This window comes from Procambarus clarkii, chromosome 34 (assembly GCF_040958095.1).
Source record: "Procambarus clarkii isolate CNS0578487 chromosome 34, FALCON_Pclarkii_2.0, whole genome shotgun sequence".
Lineage (NCBI taxonomy): Eukaryota > Metazoa > Arthropoda > Malacostraca > Decapoda > Cambaridae > Procambarus > Procambarus clarkii.
In genome coordinates, this window is record NC_091183.1 from 16,722,147 (window position 1) to 16,731,182 (window position 9,036).

Below are 9,036 nucleotides of genomic sequence, written 5' to 3' on the forward strand. Positions count from 1 at the left end.
AGAGTGGGGAGTCACAGCGGCTCGAGTGGGTGTGTGCACGTGACAACGAGGCTAAGTGTTGGAGCCGCATCCCCTAAACGTGTGACGTTGAGCCCCTCTCCAAGAGCCAGAAGCGCCAAGGGTGATCTCCTAGTATAAGCACTCTACCGAGTTGTGGGTTGGGTTGTCCATAGAGAAGGATCAACGACGACAACACCAACCAACCCACAAGACTATAATACCGTGCTACATGGACACTCCGTCCTGAATAGCTAAATCTTTAACAACAACAACTGTCCAGCAGACGGGAGACATCTCCCGTCACGCAGGGTGCAGTCGCACCTCCACAGATATCCAGTATCATCTATTGATACTGGAAATGGCTCAAAAGGGCCACCACTTATGGGCTATTCATGCCCAAGCCACCTTTTGGGTGGCTTAATCTTCTCTCTCTCTCTCTGTCCTCATCACAATCGACTTGAGAATGGTCCAGGACGGACCGAAACGTCGTCGTCCCTTCAACTTCTAGTGTGTGGTCTGGTCAACATACTTCAGCCACGTTATTGTGACTCATCACCTGCATATGGATCTGAAGAACCTTATAGTTAAAAAGAGAGCGTGGTACGAAAGGATTTAGAATGGGGAAGTCAGTTTAGAACAGGAATTCGTAAAACTGGTTAGAAATATTAAAAAAGAGATTAGGAAAGCAAAAAGAAACTATGAAGTTCGCATAGTAGAGCAAGCAAAGACAAATCCTAAAAAAAAATTTCCAGTTATTTAAAGACAAAGATTAGGGAAACGATAGGTCCATTAAAAACTGAGACAGGTCAAATAACAGATAATGATGAAGAGATGAGTAGTATTTTTAATAAATATTTTATATCTGTATTTACTAAAGAGGAACTTAACAATATGCCTTCAGCCGAACAAGTCTGTGTGGGTGGGGACGAGGACAGGTTGACTAGTTTAGCAGTTACCAGGGTGAATGTAATTAAACAAATAGTTAAACTCAAACCAAACAAATCCCCAGGGCCGGATGAAGTGTTTGCCAGGGTGCTTAAAGTGTGAGATTTTTTTTTCTTTGACAGATTATCAAAAGATTTAAGTCCTATTGATGTTACATTAATTGCAACTACCTCGCAAGAGAGGCAGACCTTAAACAGCAAGAGCTGCCAGTGGCAGATATTTAATCTTAAAGCCTAAGATCATAGGACCGCGGGAGCAAACTGCCAGGCGAAACCATTCGGGTAACACCTGTCACTTAGGTCGCTGGCTCCTCCTAGTTGACAACTAATAAAGGATAGCCGACGGATTCTCACCTCTTATTTATAGAAGTGTGGTGCTGTGCAATGGACTCGAGCTTTAGATACAGACTTAATATGAACATAAGCAGGCAAAGCGTTGCAGAACATAAAATGTGGGGCAGTAATATTGGAAGGTTTGACGTAAACGACCGCTTCTATTAAAAACAATTTATTCACAAAACAAAACTAAAACTACTACACAGTGAATTTACATTACTTTACTGTCACTCCAGTGGCACATTAAAGGACAGCTAATCAACAGCCTGATGAACCCACGGTCTCCTTATCCCGTCGTCGCTGACTGAACAATGACACTAACTGAACAAAGTGGTGCCCACTGGTGACGCAAGCTTGCAATCAATATTGTCACGGCTTCACGGTGACCGATACTATAATCACAAAAACTTGACTGGCGCTCGCTGCCCACAACGAGGTACCAAGGTGGTTAATCCAAGAATGATAACCCCTTATAAAAAATCTTAGGTTAACACTTGTCTCTCAGGACAATCAAAACAAAAGTTACTCTAATTGAATTTAAACAATTACGTTAACACACACGTGTCTCAACGGCACTTAAATGGCAGCAATAACTCGTACATCAATTAATTACATCAACTTGAAAGTCAAGCATTCGGTGAGTAATTCCCAATTAATTACTGAATACAACAGCCTATTAATTCAGACGAGTATTGACAAAGCCTACTGTCTCTCAACTGACAGTTCTCTTCCGGTCTTACGACAAGATTACCTTAACGAGGGTAGACTACTGTACCACACACAATGTTCCAATACTCCGTGTAAACACCAACATCAACGCAGGGGCCTTCGTAGCCTGGTGGATAGCGTGCAGGACTCGTAATTCTGTGGCGCAGGTTCGATTCCCGCACGAGGCAGAAACAAATGGGCAAAGTTTCTTTCACCCTAAGTGCCCCTGTTACCTAGCAGTAAATAGGTACCTGGGAGTAAGTCAGCTGTCACGGGCTGCTTCCTGGGGTGTGTGTGTGTGTGTGTGGTGTGGGAAAAAAAAAAAAAAAAAAAAGTAGTTAGTAAACAGTTGATTGACAGTTGAGAGGCGGGCCGAAAGAGCAAAGCTCAACCCCCGCAAAAACACAACTAGTAAACATCTGGTGAATTCACTAAAGTGGCGATTACTAATTCTCCTTAATTAGCTACGAGTGCTTAATCACTCTGTCTGCAGACAGAGCTGATCAGTCCAACGAATTACGGAAGGTTAATTACAGCTCAATTGACTCCGATCATAACAGACCGTCAACCCCCTTACGTTTATCACTCAATTAACGACAGCTCGTTAAATCGTTAACTCTACGTTAGTATTCACTTGACAATTCCTCCACTGCGTGAACTTCACTGTGACTGTTGCCTTTACACGTCCCTACGTTAATCACAACAATGTTCAACGAACAAGTGACCTAGTTAAGTAAATCGTGACCCCCGGTGACGTTAACTGACTTTAATTCTCACGAATCCTTCACAGTACACAACGCCTTCCACCAAGGTCAAACTTGTCTACGGTTTACACACAGTACATCACAGTACAACGCAGTACATCATTGCCACTCACGGCAAAACTTGTAAATGACTTTCCCCAGTAAATTATCCACCAATAATTCACACTTTACCACAACACAACAGTAAAATATATAACCAAGGGAAATCTCCCTGTTACCACTTTTCACTGCTGAAAAAGGGAATCAAATTACAGCGAATACATACACGGCACATGGAAAAAAAAGAGAAGTAAATAACTCACTTTACTCTACCTCTGAATGTGTCACTAGGTGTCTTCACACACGTCATAAATCACAGTTGGGCCCAACCTCAACTTGATGACGGCAACAGGGTAGACTCACACGTCTCCAATTTCCATTCACCTCCCCAGGTGGTCCCAGGGACAGGGGACAGACAGAACACTGGGGGCGAACCCAGCTTCAGAGTTTTATTACCCAAACGGAAACAGTGTACTTACATCAATGGCCCGCAACCTTCTTTCACTCACACATACACGTCAATCACACTCCCACTGCTGCTGCTGGATGATGACGTAGGCGTCCTCACTTCCTACACGTGGTCAGGTGGAGCACAGGGTCCTAGACCACGGGGTTAGCTCTACACACACAGAGACCAGGATGGCGCAGACACACCGGCACAGGCAGCCAAGGTTAGCGCACAACAGCAGGAATGCGGTACCACGCCCCTTCCACTTGACACAGTACCCCAGGATACGACGGTACACGGTGTTACACGGTACACGAGACCCGAGACGGAGTCCTTCACTGTTCCTCAGAATTGTAACATTTAAAGTTTCTCTCATAACACTGAAACCTTTTCTAGCACGTCTCACAGCAGTATCTTCAAGCACAGATACGATGGACGGCGGATGTCGTTTTCGTAGCCCGATAATTAACGCCTCACTCAGTCCAGTTCCTCTAAGATGGCGTCCCACAATTACGCGGCTAGATGACAAGTTCACACGGCTCGATACAAGCCCCTTTCCGATTACCGGATTCTTACGCACGGCACATGGAAAGATAGCAAGATGTAGGCGTGACTTTAGTAACGTTGCAAGCGGTATTTCCCGATGCTTGGCTTAGCACGGGAAACACGTCGTCAGGGAGCAACGTCCTAGGTAAGAATGTCTTTCCCGCCAATATCATGCCTGGGGTACCATGCAGTACCCCTCAGCATCTTGGCCAATCACGGTTCAGCATTTCTGAGGCCCAGCCCCTCAGCCAATCCCGCACCTGCCCCATGACGCTACCCCCTCTCTCACGAGGTGGACACGTGATAGGGGGGGGTGGTCTACGGCCGTTAACCCCCCATACCTCCCTCTCTACACTTGACTTGTACAAAAATTTCCCTGAAATCAACTCCCTCCTGTAATTTCCTTCACAGACCTGATATAGCGATCAGAATGACATCAATGGCTAGCAAATGTCATGGGCTGTCCAACGACACCCAACACGACTGTGGAAAAGTTATATTCAGAAAGTTGAATCACGGTGCACATCACTGGTGCACTATGCAATTTCGTACTTAATTCAGTGCACGAGAGAGCAGGGAAAATATGTCCCCTGACATAAAGAATGCAAAGAGGAGCTTTGCGACCCACTGTCTACCATATTTAATAAATCAATAGAGTTGATTTGTGGAACCAATTACCGCGTAACGTGGTGGAGGTGGTGTCCCTCGATTGTTTCAAGCGCGGGTTGGACAAGTATATGAGTGGGATTGGGTGGTTATAGATAGGAGCTGCCTCGTATGGGTCAATAGGCCTTCTGCAGTTACCTTTGTTCTTATGTTCTTATTATAAACGCACCTGTGCCTTTTAAATAGCATTAGTGAGAAATATGGCATATGACTAACATTAGTGTAAAACGACTCAAATTCTCACCATTTTACTATAAAAAAAATTGTCGGTAATTGTTTCCCATGAACCTTGGCAGGAGTGAATATTTACAAACCCTCCTCCTGTTAAGATATTACTTTTTGTAATTATGTGGACCATCGAACACACATAGACTTTATGCTCAATTATATTGTAGAATTTGGTACTGTTAATTATAGAAAGTATTTATGCTGGCGAGAACGTCGAAATTATGGGAGTTAAGCTCACTATGAGGAACTCAACGCTGTCCATTTTCAATGTATACAAGAGCCAGAGAGAACATGACATGGATCTCTCAACATTCTTTGAAATAGCAGTCACTACACCTACTATCATCTCTGGTGACTTCAACGCTCATAGTAAATTACTTCTTGATTCACCAAGAACCAACGGAAGACATATTGAACATCTTTTGGATGAAGTGCCAGAAATCAGTCTGCTTAATTCGACGGAACCAACCCACACTGGTGGGGGAAAGTTGGATCTCACGTTTGTTTCCACCAGTGTTTATGAGTTGTGTCATTGGTCAGTGGATCATGTTCTGACTAGTGACCACTTTGCCACAAAAACAGTTATTAATATAGCACTACCTCCTAGACCTCCAGCTCCCGACCCCGGATGGGACTTTAATCAAAGCAGATTGGACGAAGTTTCAGGAAGCTCTCGAAACTTGGCACCAAAACTACACTCCTCCTGACAACACCGAAGAAATGGAAAAAGATTTAGTAAATGCAATACATAGAGCAGCAAATCACGCCATCCCCAAGAGGAAAACAATCACCCAACAACACAAGGACCATTGGTATTACTGTGATAGGATCAAAGAGCTACATAACAGACTAAATCGTGCACGAAAGAATTTCAGAAGAGATAGAACCGAAGCTAATCTAGGACTTCTTAGAGCTGTCCGAGATCATGTGCACGAAGAAACAGCAAAAATCCAAGAAGAAAAATGGCTCGAGTGGTGTGCCAAGCTAAATCAGCATACGTCCTTGGGCAACATCTGGAGGCAGATCAACAAGGACAAAGGAAAATCGTGCAATTATAGTTCCCAATCGAAAACCTAAAGACCCAGGAAATCCAAGACCCATCTCATTAACAAGCTGTCTGGCTAAAACTGCAGAAAGAATGGCTCTTAATCTAATTGAATGGAAAGCCAATCCACTACACCAAAATATGTTTGCTTACAGAAAAGGTGTTGGAACCACAGAATGCCTTACCTCCCTCCTGGATAAAATCAATGACAAACCTGGAATCCATATTTTTCTAGACCTTGAAAAAGCCTTCGAGTTAGCCAGTGCTCCAGCTGCACTGTGCTGCCTTGTGGATAAGAAAATCAAAGGACACGCTCTTCCTTTTGCCAAAGGAAGCCTGCTTAACCGAGAAGCTAAAGTCAAATTCCAAGGAAAACATCGACCTCAAAGAGGCTGGAAAATGGAACTCCGCAGGGAGGAATACTAAGCCCCTTCCTCTTCAACTGTCTCATGTAACAATTCATGAAGCTCAAGCTACCAAAAGCCAAACTTCTTAACTATGCAGAAGACTTTGTGGTCATCATCAATGGCAAAGGTGCAAGGAACCATGCACAAAAATGCCTAGATATTATCAGCAAGGAAGCGGAACGCATAGCAGTGAAAATAAACAGCAATAAAACAAAAGCAATGGCCGTTAAAATGAGAACTGAAGACATCAGACTGGCAATACAAGGACAAGAAATTGAGTGGGTTACCTCTTTTCAATACATAGGAGTTATAATAGACAACCAGTTGAAATTCACTCAAGAAATTGAATATCTTCGGCAACGCTGTAAAGCCAGAAACTCAGTTTTGCGCTCTCTGACCAGTCTTAGAGAGGGTGCATCTCTACCAGTACTCAAAATGTACTACGTTCAAGCAGTTAGGTCACTCATCGACTATGATGCTCCTGCTCTTACATCCCTCAGTGATAACCAATGGGAGAAACTGGAAGTGTTTCAAAATGATGCTCTGCGAACAATGCTGGGAGCACCTATATGGACGCGTAGAGAGAACCTTAGAATGGAAACAAATTTACCAGCATTAGAAAACAGGATGAAACAAAGGATAGCCACCATAATAGGAAAACTTACTGGATCAACTGCCAGGCTGTCAATCAAAGACAGCATACAGAGATCCTTTCAGAAAAACCTACAGTATAGAACAAACTCATGGATGGATAATGTGGTCAAGATTTTAGAGAAAATGGACATGAAATGGACCATTAAAAACAAAGGGGAAGATAGACCATATCAACACTTTCGACAGCCTCCTCCATGGGAAGAATCAACTCTAAAGATAATCATTGAAAGATTATCAGTTAAAAAATCAGCATGTGACCCGCAGAGGCTCAAGGAAGTAATAGAGCAACAAATGGAAACTATCTCTAGACCCACAACGACTCACATCTTCACAGACGGATCAGTTGATCAAGAAAAAGGTTCTGCTGGGGCAGCAGTTTACACTGCCAACCATGAAGCTTACTGGAGCATGAATAGTGGGTGCTCAACATTGCAAACAGAATTATATGCCCTGAAGGAGGCAATAAACTATACCATTGAGAATAATTTACATGATGTCATCATTCATACAGACTCTAAATCTTCGCTCCAGGCATTGTTATCCAGTCAGCACAGAGATAATATACATCTCCTCACAGAAATTCAACATATAGGAAAAGATGCCCATAATCGAGGTCTGTCAATCACCCTAAATTGGATACCAAGTCACATTGGCATAAAGGGTAATGAAAAGGCAGACTCACTAGCAAAAACTGCCACTGCTCTACCTGTTGTACAGGTTCAAATCCCTCCAAGTTTCTCACAGATAAAGGAGCAAATCAAGAAGAAAATATTCTCAACTATCAAAAGTCGCCACAGAGCCAAAGTAGCGGAAGGAAGATCCACTGCGATATGGTATAAACAAGCACTGGTTACTCCTCTTTCAAGCCTGGCAAAAAGATATCCAGAGACATTGCAGTAGCCATACACAGACTCAGACTTGGGTACAAGTGCTGCTGGGAGGTAATGAACCCAATAGTTAAAGAGTGTCACATCTGTGAAACTGAGGCAGAGGCGCCGCTATTGCACTACTTACTAGAATGTGAAGCTACTGAACCCCTGCGCATCAAACTCAACATTAATCGAACGACAGCAGCTGCATTAGATGCACATTCCACCGGGACTACAATGATTAGAAAAGCTGTTGAGGAATGGGACTCATTAGTGAGCATTCTGCATCTACATCCGCCACCAAGATAATGTTAATAAAAAAAGATTAAAACCAGTGCAATAAAACAGAAGCGACAAAATAAGCAGGGAAAAAGGAGAAGTCCTCTCCTCCATTTTAAACTTAGACCTAAATATCACAGGAAAAAGGTTATCATGTATATCACCAAACTTATTTACGGGCTCACCATAGCCCGTGCTACATGGGCACTCCGTCCTGAATAGCTAAATCTTTAACAACAACAACACAAACATTAAACTAGTCTACTTTCAAGTGTGGTCTAGAGCGGACACTTGCGAGATACTGTACCGACGCTCAGCGCTGCGTCACACACGGCCACGCGAGTCTTGCTTATAGCTGGGAGAAGACCTTGGTGCAAACAGGAACGCGAGATGGCTGACGAGGAGTTCGATGGTGATAATGTTGGTGATGACTTCGAGGAGGCAGAAGATGATGAGAATCTGGATGACCTGCAAGGAGAGGAGGATGATGATAACCAGACAGAGTTGGTACCTGCAGGGGAAGGTCAGCCAGTGCCTACGCTCAAGAGAATCACGACACCTTATATGACAAAATATGAAAGAGCTAGAGTATTGGGCACGAGAGCACTGCAGATTGCAATGTGTGCGCCTGTCATGGTGGAAATTGATGCAGAATCGGATCCGCTCCAAATTGCTGCCAAAGAATTGAGAGAACGGAAAATTCCCATCATCATTCACAGATATTTGCCAGACGGATCTTTTGAAGATTGGGGCATAGATGAACTTATCATCAGTGACTTCTAAGTACATGTTAGATTGATGGTAAAGCTTTAAGGATGTCTGATCATTCATGATGAATTGTTAGTTCTTTTCTCATATTTGTTGTATTAAGAGAAGTAGTGATGTACAATTTTTACAATGCTCCACATTGCGACAGCGACCCAAGGACGCTACAATTATGCATATTCTTCTCTCCTGCTACACCGAGCTTGTCCACATACTGTACCTACATCTTTTGGTACCAGACTACATTTTCCACAGTCAACAATGTAGTACTCGGCGTGTACAGTCCTAATCAACCCAGGACGCTACAGCTTCGACACAGAGCAGACAGCAGACTACGA

The 9,036-nt window shown here is 43.5% G+C and overlaps 1 pseudogene; it reads left to right on the top strand.

The window, feature by feature from the left end:
* The first annotated feature begins 8,252 nt into the window (after positions 1 to 8,252).
* Positions 8,253 to 8,797, top strand: LOC123762198 (DNA-directed RNA polymerases I, II, and III subunit RPABC2 pseudogene; annotated as a pseudogene).
* The last annotated feature ends 239 nt before the right edge of the window (positions 8,798 to 9,036 follow it).